We start from the raw sequence: 20,000 nt of genomic DNA on the forward strand, positions 1-20,000 counted from the left end.
AATTGATTAAGTAATCAAATTGTTGTATCAATTCTTTTCTTTAATGGATCATTTTGCATTAATCATTTTGTCAAACGTTATTCTTTAATCTTTTTCTTTAGTTTTGTTTCACTCCTGTAAGAAACTCTTGTATTGTAAGTTGTAATGTAAGAAAGAGCCATTATACCAATTCAGAATTTCTACTAGAAATGACGAATGGTTAAAAAAAGTTCTATACATAAGAAAATTAGACTTTCTTCCACGGAACTATTCACGGCATATCACACATTTTCCATTTCCTTTTACTTTTTACTATAGTCTATTCTTCATATTATTTTTCTTTCCTTCCATGGATTCTTTGGTCAAGAATTGTCTTAGATTTTTTTATTTTGACCTGATTGAAATTAAGTGGATGCAATGAAAAAAGAAATTGAATTAGACTACTTAACTATTTCAATCTACTAATCTATTCTATGTAGATTCAAAGATAATATAATAGAAAGAATCTAAAGTGTCGTAGAAAAAACTATATGTAGTTCTTTCTACCACACTTTAAGATTCCAACCAGATCCTTTCATTTAAGACTTGGATTTTTTTTATTTAATCCCTTTTTAATTTCTTCAATGATTAATTGGAATTCCAATTAATTATTTTGGCTGACTGTTTTTACATAAATAATAAGTAAAAAAGAAGTAGGAACTAGAATGAACAGTGCAGTAGCAATAAATGCGAGAATATTGACTTCCATAACCTCTTTATTTTTTATTTTCACAATAACTCGGGATGTAATCCCATGGAGAGGAAAAAGGGGTATCTTGTAAATTCAAGGGTAGGGCTTGCATTCTGATAATACTGAATCAATTCAATATTATGAATATCGGATCTATCAAATCAATTCATGGATGAGAGTTATATTTCACGGATGAGAGTTATATAGTATAACATAGGAAGATCCTCTATCCACACTAAGACCAAAATGGGTTTTTTGATTGGATTAGGAATTCCCTCTTTTTTAATCCTTTTCTACTTTTTCTTTTCTATATCTCTAACCCACGAGCTTTCTTAATCTTATACTTTCTTAATCTTATACAATTTCCCTTCCTTTTTCTTATAGTTATACATACAATTATGTATGTATTATATGACCAACTTTCACTTTCTATGGGTCACATAGACATCCAAATAAGCAGTAGAAGTGAGATGGGGAAAAGAGGTCTGAAATAAAAAGGGAATACGATTTATGTATGGATTCCGGTAAAATACCGGTACTCTATTCCATAAGAGTGGAATAGGAAATTAAGATGAGGATGGTATCATCATAAAGAAAGATAGAGTAATATAATATCCTAAATTCTACTAATCCACATATCGTATGTGTGTCTTTCTTTATCGATTGGGAGTAGTGAAAAAAAAATTCCTATATGCCCTCCCTCCCTCTTTAATGAGAGATGCAAAATAAAAAAGTGAAGTAAGGGTGCCCTGTGGGTATTTGATCTTGCTCCCTGCCCCTTTTTTTCATGGAAAAAGGAAATATCAATTTCTCCATTCATTGAACCCTAGTTCGGGACTGACGGGGCTCGAACCCGCAGCTTCCGCCTTGACAGGGCGGTGCTCTGACCAATTGAACTACAATCCCCGCGGGGTGTATGGCATACCCATTCTTAAATAGAACCATAAGAAGATTCGATTCGTCTTTCGTACTCTAAGAAATAGACGAATCATATACTACATACCCACATATTATATTATACGTGGGTATAGTGAGAGTGACATAACTAGTATGTCGTGATTTTTTATCACTAAAAATGGATAATAATCCAGCCTTCAATAAGAAAAACTCTTTTGTTTGTAAGAAAGGAATGAGAGAGATATGGATTAGAAAAAAAAATTTCCCTTTTTTCTTTATCTTTTATTTCTATAGATCAGACATTTTATTTTATGGAAGAAAAACAAAAGGATTTAGTTCATACTCACGAAGCCCTAGATTTTTGGTTTGGGCCGAGCTGGATTTGAACCAGCGTAGACATTGTCAACGAATTTACAGTCCGTCCCCATTAACCACTCGGGCATCGACCCAGGAAGAATTTATTCTAGGGTTTTTGCTAATCTATGATTAACCTCCTTTCATAATACTCCCTACCCCCAGGGGAAGTCGAATCCCCGCTGCCTCCTTGAAAGAGAGATGTCCTGAACCACTAGACGATAGGGGCATCACTAGACGATAGGGCCATATACAACCGCTCGTGATTATACTATAATCATAGTATGAGCAGTTTTTTGGAATTGTCAATATACTCGAAAAGTATAAATAGATCCAAAGCAAAGAGTTTTTCCAACTTTTCTGTTATGTTTTCATCTAGGATTTTTTTTAGTTGATCGTTATAGATTAATTCTCCGTGCTTCATTTAGTGTTCATACCAAAAATGCATCCATCCCGCACTAAGTCATAAAATTCTCTAAAAATATAGAGAAAGTTTCAAAAACAAAGAAAAAAAGTGAATCAATTTAGTAGAAAAGTACTCTATCAGATTCGAACCAACGACTTACGTCTTAGCACGAGATTACTCTACCACTAATTTAAAAAGCCCTTTATCGGATTTGAACCGATGACTTATGCCTTACCATGGCATTACTCTACCACTGAGTTAAAAGGGCTTTTTATTTAATTCAAAAATTAGCCACTTGGATTTCCCATTATGGGTCTACTGCATAATGTACATATTATATATATAATATATAGAGATAGAGAGAGAGACATTATGTAGAGATTGTATATGTATATATCGATATCTTGAGAGCTCAAAATAAAATTAATAAAAAAAAACATACCCTACATAACATATCCAACTCTTCTTGGTTCAGGGTTTTCCGTTTCCGAAGACTAGTAAAATAGGCGGATTCTGGAACCCCAAGGATTCAACGGTATATGGATATGGAAAATATAAGATTTCCGATCCTAGCGGGAAAAGGCGGGGAACAGATACCCAATAGGATATAGGATCCTTGGGAGGAACTTTTGGTAATGGCCTTGATCCTCTATGCTATTTTTTATGTGTTCTTAGTTCTATTGAACTTTTTGCATTCTTTTAAACAAGAATCTAATAAACTAGAATTGAGTCAGTGGAAAAAAGGAGAGAGAGGAAAGTGTTAAATGGAGAGAGTCGACTAATCAGAGACTTTTAGGATCTTCTTTACATCAGGTAAATCTGTCGGCCCTGTCCGTTTTTTTCTTTAAGTTACGACTCTTTGCTGCTTACTTCTATCAAGCCATAGGGAAAGTCTATGATGAATTTGGAAAACTCATCTCACTCTTACTCTATGGCTCGGACTTAATGGGGGAAGAAAACATCTTCCATAATTTCTTTTTTGTTCAATTCTGGACAAAAAAGAAAAGGAAAAAAGGAATTTATAGGGACAGTGTTACCCCCTATATCCCCTAGTTTATATTGTAGGAATAATAAAACAATTTAGCAGTCTGACACACTTACGTCCTTGCAAAGTAAATAATTATTATTGTAGTCGTAACCGTAGAATAGGATCCTAATCAAAATAAATACATTTGGTTCAGGCGCTATTAGCATGGTAAGAAAAGATTTTTTTTACAGACCAGAGGGGCTATCTAAATCCTAAAGTAAAGGCGAGCGATCGAAGTAGAAGTACCAACGGCTCAGTGTCATGAACCTTCTCCATCTGATTCAATAAGGGGGAATTAGCCTTCTTGTCAAATGGCTATCCTTGACAAAGGGTACCATTTATACCATAATCTACAATGTAGCGGGTATAGTTTAGTGGTAAAAGTGTGATTCGTTCTATTAATAACTGAATTTGAAATGATATACTTAAGGCATCCTTAAGTTTTTTATTTTTATATTCCGATGAAAACTTTAGTTCTTATAAAGGATTAAATCCTTTTCCTCTCAATAGCATATTGAGGAAGAATATACATTCTGGCGATTTGTATCCAAAGACTAATTTAAATTGCATCCAAAATAAAAATAGGATTATGAGTACAGAGTCGCGAAGCATAATTTTGCATTGGATTAAGTATTCCAATTTTGAAAATATGAGTAAAGGATCTATGGATGAAGATACAAAAAAGTTGATTTCCAATCGTAACTAAATCTTCTTAAAATAAGGAATAAGGAAGCCAAATAGCTAAAAAACGATAGTTTTGGTTTACTAGAACCATCCGCATATTGTTTCAGCTCGGTGGAAACCCAATTCTTTTCCTCAGGATCTCTTGAATGAAATTAGGGAACGAAGTAAGTAGATTAGATGAATTTAGATAGAATTTCTATCTCCTACTCTATAAGGATCATCTAGAAAGCGGAGAGCTTTGGTTCCATTCAAATAGAAAAGCTGACATAGATGTTAAGTGGTGAGAATATCCATAAAGGAGCCGAATGAAATCAAAATTTCATGTTCGGTTTTGAATTAGAGACGTTAAAAATAATCAACCAACGTCGACTATAACCCCTAGCCTTCCAAGCTAACGATGCGGGTTCGATTCCCGCTACCCGCTCCATTCTGTATAAAAGGAGTATTCTATTTGTCTAGACATGTTAGAGGCTTGTATTCAAGCCTTTTTTGTCCACCAGTTTCTGGTACTCCAGAGCGGAGTAGAGCAGTTTGGTAGCTCACGAGGCTCATAACCTTGAGGTCACGGGTTCGATTCCCGTCTCCGCACTTAGCAGTCTGTATAAAAGGACTATTCTATTTCTCTAGATATGTATGGTAGAGGGGCGTATCCAACCCTTTTTTATTCATTAGTTCCCGGCCCTAGAGGGCAAAATTGAGCAGTTTGCGAAGTCACTTGCCTTCAAAAAAAGAAGGCGCAAGGCCTCTCCCTACCCTGCAGAAAATAAAAATGAAACGAAAGGGACAGTCTACCTCTCCCTTCCCTTTAAAAAAAGTTTGCCCGTTGTTTGTCTCAGTTAATACCCAATTTTTGGAGCTCTGTTGGCGAGTTCTATTTCTGCCTCTGGAGCGCCCTCTTTTTTTGAGTGGGATGCAAAGGAAGGGTAAGATAGTAAGGGATACGGCACTAGACTAACACCTAATTAATACTTAATTTAATATAAGTAGTTAAACAGTTAACTAGACTAAACTTTTTATCATAGTACTTTGATAAATTAAGCGGGCGAGCGGCGGGAATCGAACCCGTATCTTCTCCTTGGCAAGGAGATATTTTACCATTGAACTACGCTCGCTACGGTATATATTTTATAGCGTATATCCGCCTGGGTCGACCTTCTATGTCTGGGTCGACCGTTTCATTTCATTTTCTATTATATTAGAGTTTTCCTTTTTTTATTATCTGTCAATGAATATTCTAATGGGAATGGAATTTCATAATACTGAAAGAGAAGAGCTAGCAATTCGGAACGCAAATTGCGTTTTAATACGTCTCACTATTCTAATTTTTTAGAAGAAATGGCCTTTATTATTTCTTTTTTATGGGGTTAATAAATATTAACCAAATTTCATTTAAGAAATGAGAGAATTCAGAATAGCTACGAGAAAGACTAGTCCAATCCATAATGATGTACCGGAAAATACAACATTTTTATTATTTGACCAACCATCAGGAGAAGCAAATACAAGGGGTACACTAATTACTAAGACTGAGGAAGTCGCAATTAATGCAAAAACAGCTAATTGGAAAGCAATAGTCATATTTCTAATCCTCCAAGCTACCATCAAATAAAGTTGACTACATATTTGATCCCTCACTTAAACCAAAATTGTAAAAAAATACAAGAAGTAGGAGGGGTTTAATCATGAATCCATTGATTCTTCTCTTTAATTCAAATTTATTACTTAAACCGCTTTTTTATTTGGATATGGGGGTGAGAAGAGATTATTTACTCTTTATTTCACAAGCGGGTATAGCGGATCCTGTATCCGTGTATACAGTATACAGAGATATATCGAAAAGGAACTTGTATCTGATATCTTTCTAGAGGCTAATAAATCTTTTTATTTTTTATATGGCTATGTTCTATTTGTAGGAGTAAAATAAGGATTAGGCTGTGGAGAGATGGCTGAGTGGTTGATAGCTCCGGTCTTGAAAACCGGTATAGTTCTAGGAACTATCGAGGGTTCGAATCCCTCTCTCTCCTTTTGCTTATTGAATACGTTTGTTTCTTTCATTTTTATTTATTTTTTTTTTCTGTCCCTTATCTTTCTTTCATAAAAAGGAATGAATGGCTCGGCTAGATGGAATAACCGAGCCAGAACAGAAAAAAAGTAGAACAGGTATAAATAAGAAAATCTTAGTTAAGAGGGTTCATGTAAAGAACAGGTTCCAAATCACGATCGATTCCCTTTTCAAAACCTGCTGCAGCAGCTCGGGCTCTTCCTGCATGCCATAAATGGCCCACAAAAAAGAAGAATCCTAGAACAAAATGAGAAGTTGATAACCAACTTCTAGGAGAGACATAATTAACTGCATTGATCTCGGTAGCTACGCCACCCACGGAATTTAAAGAGCCTAAAGGAGCGTGGGTCATATATTCTGCTGAGCGTCGTTCTTGCCAAGGTTGTATGTCTTTTTTCAACCTACTCAAGTCCAAACCGTTGGGGCCCCTTAGAGGTTCTAACCATGGAGCACGAAGGTCCCAAAAACGCATAGTTTCCCCTCCAAAGATAACCTCCCCAGTTGGGGAACGCATTAGATATTTACCTAAACCTGTGGGTCCTTGAGCGGATCCCACATTAGCTCCAAGACGCTGGTCTCTAACTAGAAAAGTAAATGCTTGAGCTTGAGAAGCTTCTGGCCCGGTGGGTCCATAAAACTCACTCGGATAAGCTGTATTATTGAACCATACAAAACAACAAGCGATAAAACCAAAGACAGATAAAGCAGCTAAACTATAAGACAAGTAAGCTTCTCCAGACCATACAAATGCACGGCGAGCCCATGCGAAGGGTTTGGTTAAAATATGCCAAATTCCGCCAAATACACAAATAAAACCCAACCATACATGCCCACCAATTATATCTTCTAAATCATCTACACTAACAATCCACCCTTCTCCACCAAAAGGAGATTTTAGTAAATAACCAAATATAACACTGGGACTAAGGGTCAAATTGGTAATTTTTCTTACATCTCCCCCCCCAGGGGCCCAGGTATCATATACACCGCCAAAATAAAGAGCCTTGAGTACTAGAAGAAAAGCACCTAGACCTAACAAAATTAAGTGAATACCCAAAATTGTAGTCATTTTATTTCTATCTTTCCAGACATAACCAAAGAATGGAAAAGATTCCTCAAGAGTCTCGGGTCCCAGAAGCGCGTGATAAATGCCACCGAAGCCTAAGACTGCGGAGGAAATTAGGTGAAGTACGCCAGATACAAAGTACGGAAAAGTATCTAGAACTTCCCCCCCTGGCCCTACTCCCCAACCTAGAGTAGCTAAGTGTGGAAGTAAAATCAACCCTTGTTCATACATGGGCTTTTCTGGTACGAAATGGGCCACTTCAAATAGGTTCATTGCTCCGGCCCAGAATACGATTAATCCGGCATGAGCTACATGAGCTCCAAGCAGTTTACCGGACAAATTGATAAGTCTGGCATTCCCAGCCCACCAAGCAAAGCCGGTGGTTTCTTGGTCACGACCAGCTAAAACGAAAGTTCCATTAAAGAGCGTTTCCACGTGGTAGAACCTCCTCAGGGAATATAAGATTTTCATGAGGCTGATCCTGAGCTGCCATCCACGCACGAATACCCTCGTTTAAAAGAATATTTTTGGTGTAGAAAGTCTCAAATTCAGGATCTTCCGCTGCACGGATTTCCTGGGAAACAAAGTCATAGGCACGTAAGTTCAGAGCCAAGCCAACTACGCCAATAGCACTCATCCATAAACCGGTGACGGGTACAAATAGCATAAAGAAATGTAACCAACGTTTATTGGAAAAAGCAACACCAAAGATTTGGGACCAAAAGCGGTTAGCAGTGACCATTGAATAAGTTTCTTCAGCTTGAGTTGGGTTAAAAGCACGGAAGGTATTTGCACCATCACCGTCCTCAAATAGAGTGTTTTCTACGGTCGCTCCATGAATAGCGCATAGCAGAGCCGCACCTAATACTCCGGCAACTCCCATCATATGAAATGGGTTCAACGTCCAATTATGAAATCCTTGGAAGAAAAGGATGAATCGAAATATCGCTGCTACGCCAAAACTCGGCGCAAAGAACCAACCAGATTGCCCCAGTGGATAAATAAGGAATACAGAAACAAAAACAGCAATTGGACCAGAGAATGAGATTGCATTATAAGGCCGCAATTGAACAGACCGAGCAAGTTCAAATTGGCGTAACATGAAACCTATTAGTGCAAAAGCCCCGTGGAGAGCTACAAAAGTCCATAGACCGCCTAATTGACACCAACGAGTAAAATCTCCTTGTGCTTCGGGCCCCCATAGTAGCAACAAAGAGTGTGCTAAACTATTGGCAGGGGTAGAAACTGCTGCGGTTAAGAAATTACAACCTTCCAAATAGGAACTAGCCAATCCATGGGTATACCAAGAAGTTACAAAAGTTGTCCCTGTAAACCAACCCCCTAAAGCGAAATAAGCACAAGGAAAGAGCAATAGGCCAGACCATCCTACAAAAACGAAACGGTCCCTTCGTAACCAGTCATCCATAGTATCAAATAGATCATTTTCTTCTTTAGGAATTCTACCAAGGGCTATAGTCATAGTGATCCTCCTATTCAATTACTTCAACCATTTCCGAGCACCTCATATCACTTTCCAAGGCATATGATAGTTTTATTATCTGTGGACGATTTCTTTCTCGTTCAATGCCCTTTTTCAATGGTCTCGAAGAGAGAAATTTCCCATTTTTATCTATGGAGTCACAGTCACAACCGAGGTCGTGGTAAATCCATGAATTTGATTCGATTTGTTTTTCTTATACTATTTATTTGTTTTTCTTATACTATAGAAATAGAAATAAATTGTTTTTCTTATACTATAGAAAGAAATAAACCTTTGAATTCAGCATTATTCCAAGACTCCTATTTCAAAGTCTATCTTTTAAGGGAAAAATGCAAATAAAAGTAACCCTTCTTTTCCCATTCCCTCTCTATTGCATGGGTGGAAGAACTAAAATAATAGAGGATTCTGAAAAAAAAAAATGGACCTTCGAAATCCAATTTTATGTGTAGCGCAAAGGAGTTGCGATTTCTTCTTATTCCTATAGAACATCTAGTAACAAGAATATGAAATCGTAAATAGCGAAAAATTCTTGTCTTGCGCGGTCTAAGTCTAAGGAAATAAAAAAAATTCGCTTATACAATTTCATCTACATCGAATTTATATATCAGAATAGCGGATAGAGGCATCATTAAAGGAGTCAGGTCTACTTACTTTATGCTTCTTTCCAATTTTATGGTGGATTTGATAAGAACCCTTTTTGCTTTCTTGATAAATAATCGACAAAAAAAGCGTTTTTTTTATATAACCTGCTTGTTTTATTATAATTATAACAAGTCCTATATGGAAATGCCCGCTAAAGAGAAAATCTATTTGATTGTCTCTCGGCCAATATCGATTTTTAGAAAGAAAAAACAAGAATTTTCTTCTTTTTTTATTAACATTAAGAAAAAAGAATATAATTAAAATGGAATTGGCAATATAATTTTTATAGACTTTTGAAAGAAAAAAAAGGGGTTTTTTGCAACCGTTATTTCTTATTTCTTGCCTATATCATATCACGGAAACCTTTCGCTTTGGAACGTGGAGAGATGGCTGAGTGGACTAAAGCGGCGGATTGCTAATCCGTTGTACAATTTTTTTGTACCGAGGGTTCGAATCCCTCTCTTTCCGCTCCCTTGGATCATTTGGGACTTTCGAATTGGAAAGAATTCTGACCCCCGGATTTTCTCATAGATAAATGTACGAAACAAATCCAATAAGAAAAAAAAAAACTGAATTTTTACTCCTCGCGTCCAGGATTCCGTCCTGGGTCATTAGATAAGAATCCAAAGATAAAGAGTGAAACAAAGAATATCACTACTGTATAAACAAAAAGTTTGAGAGTAAGCATTACATAATCTCCAAGATTTTTTTTTAAGGAATAGATTACCAGTTTTTCCTTACCACACGGATCCACTAGGATGGTTTTTTTTTATACCTAAAAATGCAAAAAAGAATTCTTGAAAAAAATTGCAAGAATTCTTTTATAATAAGCACTCTTATCAATAGCAAAAATAGGGTTAGGTGGTTAGGTATTGTGTAGGTACCTTTAGGTACCTGCTCAACCTAGGTGCAGGGGAGTAGAAAGGCTGATCCAAATTTATTGCTGTAGCTACCCATTCAATGTAGAAGAATTTAAATTTTAGAATCGAAGGTTCATAATATAAAAATATAAAACTTCTCGGCTTTTACCCATTTTAAAATTTTTTTGGAATGAACACATCATTCAATTTGGCATACAGAGTACTAAAGATTTCATCGAAAACTTACAGCAGCTTGCCAAACAAAGGCTAATAGAAAAAAGAATAGAGGTATAACAGGCATAATATCCACGATTGGATTGAAAATAGCATAAGCTTCGGGTAATTTGGCAAAGAAAAAACTAGTAGGATAAAGAACAGAATTAAAACAGATACAGGTTAAACTAAGTATATTAGGCATAACAAGCATTTCATTCTTGTAGAGTAAATAATTGGATTTTTCTTGAGTTATTTTTTTAAGGGAAAGAAGGAAAAGGCAGATTCAAAATCTTTTTTCTTCGGACTTTCCCAAACACAAAATACCTCCTTGTATTCGCACTCTCAAATGAGAGTGGAATAAATTCGACTTTCATATAATATCTTAATAGAATTCCATGTAATGATCAATGCATTTTTTTGATTCTATATTATCCGCATGTGTAGAATACTAGCAAGAGAATATCCCTCCTTTTTTATGTAATTGAAATGGTATTGACGAATAACAAATAAACATACTAGTGTTTATTAGTGTCGCATAAAACCCGAAATGGGGCGTGGCCAAGTGGTAAGGCAGCGGGTTTTGGTCCCGTTACTCGGAGGTTCGAATCCTTCCGTCCCAGATTGTTTCTGATGAAACAAACGGTGAAATCATATAGTATTCCGTACGAGACAAAAGTTTATTAAAGAGAATAATGATATCTTATTCTTTCTCAGAAAACATAATAAAGTCTTAAGTCCAGTCAAATTGACTATCTTTATTTTCATGAAAAAATGGGATCTATCAAGCACATTCAGGATATGCCTCTACTATAAAATCACTTAGTCATATTTTTTTCTTCCTTTTGGTATTCGAGTTGAAGAAGTACGAGAATTCTATAACTACCAAAAACTTTCAATCTTTTCATTGGAATAGTTTATTTAGTTATTATAGTTAATTGTTTTTGGTACTGAAAAAATATATTACTACTAGAATTCTAATTCTAGTAATTAAATTAATTAAACTTTTTTGGAGGTTGATAGTTTATTTATTGAGGAAGAGTCAATCCTTCTTTTCTCACTTCAAGATTGATCATCTCGAGCCATCCGTTGAGGGTGGAAATTTAAGAATAAATAAGTTTTAAGCAAACTTGTTTAGTCGTCTTTTTCAAACTATGTTTCATTCATATGATAGAATTTTAATATGGGTTTAAATAAATTGGATCTTGGCGGAGGCTTCCCGGATAAATACTTACTTTCTTTTATCCATATTGCTCCATAGATAGCAAGTTTTAATTAGTATAAAAAAACTAAACCAATGACTATTCATGATTCCATCCATATTGGATCAATTCTCTATACCACTTTGCAATGAAAAGAGGAATGTTTGTTATGGTAAAACTTCGTTTAAAACGATGTGGTAGAAAGCAACGTGCGACTTGAAGGACATGATCGATTGTGGATTTTGCTATCCATCATTTTCCATAGTAATGAAAATGCTCTTGGCTCGACATAGCCTGTTCTATTCGTTCCGAACCAAATTTGCGCTGGGTTTAAGTAACATAGTACACGATGGAGCTCGAGAGGACAGAATTTTTTTTATCAAGGGAAAGAATCTAGGGTTAGTGAAAACTAATAAATTAGGCCAACTTTGTCAGTCTATCCTTAATATAGAAATAAATCGAAAGGTTAAAATAAGAAGAAAGTCCAATAAAAGTATATCAGAATCAATCCCTCTTATTAGATTTCTATAGAAGAGATAAATGCTTTATCGAAGGAAATAAGAAAAAAGGGTATGTTGCTACTCTTTTGAAAGAAAAAAATAGGAATTCCCGAAGTAATGTCTAAACCCAAGGATTTCACAAATCAAAGATAAAGGATTCCAGAACAAGTAAACACAATTTTCAATTGTCTCAACAACAGAGTTGGATTAGAATAAGGAATAAAAGTCAATTCGTTCGAAATGAGACAAAGAAAAGAGTTTAAAGACGACTCAAAAATTTTGGAAGGATTTTGCCTTCGAAGTTTGTCAGGCAAAATTAGCCCACTTGAGTCATGAGTATAAATGAAATTTGTTTTTTCTGTAAGGAAATTAATGCACGTCATAGTCTAATTTCTATTATTATCGACAGAAATTCGAATCATTTTCTCGAGCCGTATGAGGAGAAAACCTCATATACGTTTCTAGGGGGGGGCGTTGTTTATCTACATCTATCCCAATAAGCTGTCTATCGAATCGTTGCAATTGATGTTCGATCTCGAAGAGAAGGAAGAGATCTTCAAAAAGTAGGTTTTTATGATCCGATAAAGAATCAAACTTGTTTAAATGTTCCAGCTATTCTCTATTTCCTTGAAAAGGGTGCTCAACCAACAAGAACTGTTTATGATATTTTAAGGAAGGCAGAATTCTTTAAAGAAAAAGAAAGAACTTTGAGTTAATTGAAGAACTAAATGAATCAAAAAATAGGATAGGAGAAGATTATTAGTATTCCTAGTTGTCTAATTATTTAGACACAATTTACCTCTTTTTTAATCCTATTTGGATTTATATTATATCGTGCCAATCCAACATAAGCCCCTATTTTATTTACTTTTTCTATCTAATTTGTTTTCTTACCATTGTATTTCCATTGACAAAGGTCTATTGAACAAATAGAATTTGTAGATAGATGGGTCTCTTTATCCTCACTCCATATTCAATTTTTCCGCCTACACTTCGCTCAAATGATAAGGGTGTTCCTCTTGCATGTATTCTCATACAATATAATATATATTTTTTATAATATATATTTTTTGTTAATAAAAATCGCTAAAAATAAGGAGAATTTGGCCATCGTGATTAGGGTCGCTCTTTTTTTAACTTTACTTTAGTGGAATTTCACCGGACCTGTTCGTTTTGGCATTTGAGTGTTTTTCATGGTCGATAAAAAAAATCTTTTGATGTCTTGCTAGTTCAATGTTTTGACAGAAGCGCGCGGTGTAATTCCATTGATTTTTGGATTTCGATCGTATCTAAGATCCTTTTTTTATCTGGGTTGCTAACTCAATGGTAGAGTACTCGGCTTTTAAGTGCGACTATGATCTTTTACACATTTGGATGAAACAACAAATTCGTCCAGACTCTTGGTAGAGTCTAGAAGACCACGACTGATCCTCAAAGGTAATGAATGGAAAAAATAGCATGTCGTAATAAAATCAATCTTTTTTGAATGGAATCCAAAATTACGATTTTCTGGGTCTAATGAATAAATGGATAGAGCCTGGCTCCAATTCTGGTAAAATAAAAAGCAACGAGCTGAACTTCCTAATTGGAATGATTCCCCGCTCTAATTAGACGTTAAAAATAGATTAGTGCCGGATGCGGGGAAAGGTTGGGTTTTCCTATGAGTGGACCCTTTATTTTTTCTTTTTTTTTTTAGAAATCCTAATTATTCTTGATTATGGATTGAATAAGGGATGTTATGGATTGAATGTGTAAAAGAAGCAGTATATTGATAAAGAGGCTGTATTCCAAAGTCAAAAGAGCGATTGGCCTGCAAAAATAAAAAACTTGTTCTGTTCTTTTTTTTTAATTAGAACAAACATAAACTAATTGGGTAGAAAAGGAGCAGAAAAAGATCTGTGGATTAGACTCCCTTTCTTTCCAGGGTTTGTATTAAAAATGCAACACCCTGTTCTGACCATATTGCACTATGTATCATCATTCGATAAACCGAGAAATGCTTCTTCTCTCTGATTCAAGTAGAAATACAAATGGAAAAATTCGAAGGGTATTCAGAAAAACATAAATCTCGTCAACAATACTTTGTCTACCCACTTCTCTTTCAGGAATATATTTATGCATTTGCCCACCATTATGGATTAAATGGTTCTGAACCTGTGGAAATAGTTGTTAGTTGTAATAACAAGAAATTTAGTTCACTACTTGTGAAACGTTTAATTATTCGAATGTATCAGCAGAATTTTTTGGATAACTCGGTTAATCATCCTAACCAAGATCGATTATTGGATTACAAAAATTATTTTTATTCTGAGTTTTATTCTCAGATTCTATCTGAAGGGTTTGCGATCGTTGTGGAAATCCCATTCTCGCTACGGGAATTTTTTTGTCTGAAAGAAAAAGAAATACCAAAGTTTCAGAATTTACGCTCTATTCATTCAATATTTCCCTTTTTAGAAGACAAATTTTTGCATTTGGATTATCTATCACATATAGAAATACCCTATCCTATCCATTTGGAAATCCTGGTTCAACTCCTTCAATACCGTATCCAAGATGTTCCATCTTTGCATTTATTGCGATTCTTTCTCAACTATTATTCGAATTGGAATAGTTTTATTACTTCAATGAAATCCATTTTTTTTTTTCAAAAAGAAAATAAAAGACTATTTCAATTCCTATATAACTCTTATGTATCAGAATATGAATTTTTTTTGTTGTTTCTTCGTAAACAATCTTCTTGCTTACCATTAGCATCTTCTGGAACTTTTCTGGAACGAATCCACTTTTCTAGGAAGATGGAACATTTTGGGATAATGTACCCTGGTTTTTCTCGGAAAACCCTATGGTTCTTTATGGATCCTCTTATGCATTATGTTCGATATCAAGGAAAGGCAATTCTTGCATCAAAAGGCACTTTTTTTTTGAAGAAGAAATGGAAATGCTACCTTATCAATTTCTGGCAATATTATTTCTGTTTTTGGACTCAGCCGCGAAGAATCCATATAAACCAATTAGCAAACTCTTGCTTCGATTTTATGGGGTACCTTTCAAGTGTACAAAAAAGTTCTTTGTTAGTAAGGAATCAAATGCTGGAGAATTCATTTCTAATAGATACTCGAATGAAAAAATTCGATACCATAGTCCCCGCTACTCTCCTCATAGGATACTTATCAAAAGCTCAATTTTGTACTGGATCGGGGCATCCTATTAGTAAACCCATTTGGACAGATTTATCAGATTGGGATATTCTTGATCGATTTGGTCGGATATGTAGAAATCTTTTTCATTATCATAGTGGATCTTCGAAAAAACGGACTTTGTATCGACTAAAGTATATACTTCGACTTTCATGTGCTAGAACTTTAGCTCGTAAACATAAAAGCACGGTACGAACTTTTATGCAACGATTGGGTTCGGCATTTTTAGAAGAATTTTTTATGGAAGAAGAGCAAGTTTTTTCTTTGATGTTCACCAAAACAACTCTTTTTTCTTTCTGTGGATCACACACTGAGCGTATTTGGTATTTGGATATTATACGTATCAATGACCTGGTCAACCCTCTTAATTAATCATTAGACGAAATTAAGAAACAGGAAAGGGTTGATAAATGATCAAGAAAAAACTTTTCTATTTTTCATTCTGAAATGTTCTTTTTATTATAATAAAGAGTAGGTGAATCAACTTACTAATTAAAAAAATTAGTAGAACTTCCTCTTTGGAATAGAAATTGGCTATTTCTACATAGGGAAAGTCGTGTGCAATGAAAAATGCAAGCACGATTTGGGGAGGGATTTTTCTCTATTGTAACAAGGAAGAATTATCTACTCCATCCGACTAGTTCCGGGTTCGAGTCCCGGGCAACCCATATAGAAAAGACCCATCAAAGTTTTTCACTTTGACTCACTTCATTTACAAATACAAAATTATTGGTTTGGTTAATTTAGTTATATGGATAGCTAATCTTTGGGCTGACTTGGTTGACATTGGTATATAGTCTATGTTATACTGTTAAATAACAAGCCTTCTATTATCTATATTCTAGTTAATACGTGTGCTTGGGAGTCCTTGCAATTTGAATAAACCAAGATCTTACCATGACTGCAATTTTAGAGAGACGCGAAAGTACAAGCCTGTGGGGTCGCTTCTGCAACTGGATAACTAGCACTGAAAATCGTCTTTACATCGGATGGTTCGGTGTTTTGATGATCCCTACCTTATTGACCGCAACTTCTGTATTTATTATCGCCTTCATCGCTGCCCCTCCAGTAGATATTGATGGTATTCGTGAGCCTGTTTCTGGTTCTTTACTTTATGGAAACAATATTATCTCTGGTGCTATTATCCCTACTTCTGCGGCGATCGGATTGCACTTTTACCCAATTTGGGAAGCTGCATCTGTTGATGAGTGGTTATACAATGGTGGTCCTTATGAGCTAATTGTTCTACACTTCTTACTTGGTGTAGCTTGTTATATGGGTCGTGAGTGGGAACTTAGTTTCCGTCTGGGTATGCGTCCTTGGATTGCTGTTGCATATTCAGCTCCTGTTGCAGCTGCTACTGCTGTTTTCTTGATTTACCCTATTGGTCAAGGAAGCTTTTCTGATGGTATGCCTTTAGGAATCTCTGGTACTTTCAACTTTATGATTGTATTCCAGGCAGAGCACAACATCCTTATGCATCCATTCCACATGTTAGGTGTAGCTGGTGTATTCGGCGGTTCCCTATTCAGTGCTATGCATGGTTCCTTGGTAACCTCTAGTTTGATCAGGGAAACTACTGAAAATGAATCCGCTAATGAGGGTTACAAATTTGGTCAAGAGGAAGAAACTTATAATATTGTGGCTGCTCATGGTTATTTTGGCCGATTAATCTTCCAATATGCTAGTTTCAACAACTCTCGTTCTTTACACTTCTTCTTGGCTGCTTGGCCTGTAGTAGGAATCTGGTTCACTGCTTTAGGTATTAGTACTATGGCTTTCAACCTAAATGGTTTCAATTTCAACCAATCTGTAGTTGATAGTCAAGGTCGCGTTATTAATACTTGGGCTGATATCATCAACCGTGCTAACCTTGGTATGGAAGTAATGCACGAACGTAATGCTCACAACTTCCCTCTAGACTTAGCTGCTGTTGAAGTTCCATCTATTAATGGATAAGGTTTTTCTGCTAACATATAAGAATTTTTGAAGACAGAAATACCCAATATCTTGTTCTAGCAAGATATTGGGTATTTCTGTCTTTATTTTGAATCTTTTTTTCTTCTTAATCTTTCTATTCAGAATTCAGTTAACGACGAGATTTAGTATCCTTTCTTGCATTTTCATAACTCGTGAAATGCCGAGTAGGCACGAATTCCCCCAATTTGCGACCTACCATAGGATTTGTTATGTAAATAGGTATATGTTCCTTTCCATTATGAATCGCGATTGTATGGCCAACCATTGTGGGTAGAATGCTAGATGCCCGGGACCACGTTACTATTGTTTCTTTCTCCTCCTTCATATTGACCTTTTCTATCTTTGCCAATAAATGATGAGCTACAAAAGGATTCGTTTTTTTTCGTGTCACAGCTGATTACTCCTTTTTTCCTTTTTAAAGAGAGTGGCATTCTATGTCCAATATCTCGATCGAAGTACGGAGGTCAGAATAAATAGAATAATGATCAATGGAAAAAAGAAAAAAATCCTTTAGCTGGATAAGGGGCGGATGTAGCCAAGTGGATCAAGGCAGTGGATTGTGAATCCACCATGCGCGGGTTCAATTCCCGTCGTTCGCCCATCGCATTATTGCAAATTCCAAAAATGCAATTTTCCATATTCCTAGTTACGTATTTACTTACGGCGACGAAGAATAAAACTATCGCTATATTTTTTCCTTTTCCTAGTTCTTCTTCCAAGCGCAGGATAACCCCAAGGGGTTGTGGGTTTTTTTCTACCAATGGGAGCTTTCCCTTCACCGCCCCCATGGGGGTGGTCCACAGGGTTCATAACTACCCCTCTTACTACGGGGCGTTTACCTAGCCAACACTTAGATCCGGCTCTACCCAAACTTTTTTGGTTCACCCCAACATTACCCACTTGTCCGACTGTTGCTAAGCAGTTTTGGGATACTAAACGGACCTCCCCAGATGGTAATCTTAAAGTGGCCGATTTACCCTCTTTTGCAATGAGTTTCGCTACAGCACCTGCTGCTCTAGCTAATTGCCCACCCCTTCCACGTGTGATTTCTATGTTATGCATGGCCGTGCCTAAGGGCATATCGGTTGAAGTAGATTCTTCTTTTCTCTCAAAAAACCCCTTCCCAAACTGTACAAGCTTCTTCCAAAGCATACGGCTTTCTAGATGTATATGACGATCTCTAGACAGATGGATCTTATATGAATCATATGATGAAGTACCACATGAGTGGATATATAGGAAAGGAATCCAAATCTGCCGAATCGCTCATGTTATGATCTTCTACATCCTAGGTCTCTGCGTTCCGTCATCTGGCTTATGTTCTTCATGTAGCATTCAGATCGAATGACTCTATGAAATTACGTCGATACTTCCACATATTATGGGTAACGTAGGAGACATCCCTATTTTCCCCCGGGGGTCTTAATTACCACTGCTTAGCTTTCAATTTGCCTCTGACCATCAAATTAAATGTGAATAACCCGTCCTCCTCTCTTTGAAACAAGGGGCGCTTCCGGTTCTGTGCGTGCTTCAAACAATTTTGTCTTCTCCATATTACCATATCTCTAGAGCCAATAATTTTCTATGAGGAACTACTGAACTCAATCACTTGCTGCCGTTACTCAACAGTTTTCTGTTGAGGTCTATCCCGTAGAGGTAGTCAAATTGGATCAGTGATCGATTTCTAGGTTTCGTCGTAAACCTAATTGGTTACTTCCAATTACGTAAATCAATAGTTCAAACCGCACTCAAAGGTAGGGCATTTCCCATTGATATAGGAACTTTTGTACCAGAAACAATAGTATCTCCAATTATAGCCCCTCTGGGATGTAAAATATATCTCTTCTCACCATCCCCATAGTGTATGAGACAAATGTATGCATTTCGATTAGGGTCGTATTCTATGGTTACGATTCTACCAGATATGTCTTTTTGATTCCGTCGAAAATCTATTTTACGGTATAGGCGCTTATGACCTCCCCCTCTATGCCTTGCGGTAATGATTCCTCTGGAATTACGACCTTTACCACAACGGTGCCGTCCATGGATCAAATTATTTCGTGGATTGGATTTCACTTGCCTGTCTACGGTTCCCTTGCGTGTGCTCGGGATAGGTGTTTTGTATAAATGTTTCGCCGTATTATTAAGTATTCTCCTTTAGTTTTTTTCTCTATCTAGAAGTGGAATAGAATAACCCGGTTGAAGGGTAATGATCATACGTCTGTAATGCATTGTATGGCCCAGAATAGGTCCTATTCTTCTACCTTTTCCAGGTAGTCGATGGCTATTCACAGCTACCACCTTAACACCAAAGAAGAGTTCGACCCAATGCTTTATTTCTGTCTTAGTGAATCCCGATTCGACATTAAAAGTATATTGATTCTTTCCCAATAAACGAAGACTTTTTTCTGTAAATACTGCGTATTTGATTCCATCCATAAATCGACTTTCCCTCCTATGCTCTGAGTTCCAGTATCGATAAGAATTCGAGTTCTTATTGTTCTTATGTTATGGTATGAATATACCATACCAATTCGTTATGTATGGATGATGGATGAGATTCCATGGATAGAGAGCCAGTTCCAATAGACTTATGGAATGTTCCCGTTCGTGTGCATCCAGCAGGAATTGAACCCGCAAATTTACCAATTATGAGTTGGGCGCTTTAACCATTCAGCCATGGATGCTTAACAGGGATCA

This window comes from Triticum urartu, unplaced genomic scaffold, assembly GCF_056163025.1.
Source record: "Triticum urartu cultivar PI428250 unplaced genomic scaffold, HENAU_Tu73 scaffold360, whole genome shotgun sequence".
In the NCBI taxonomy this organism is placed as follows: Eukaryota; Viridiplantae; Streptophyta; class Magnoliopsida; order Poales; family Poaceae; genus Triticum; species Triticum urartu.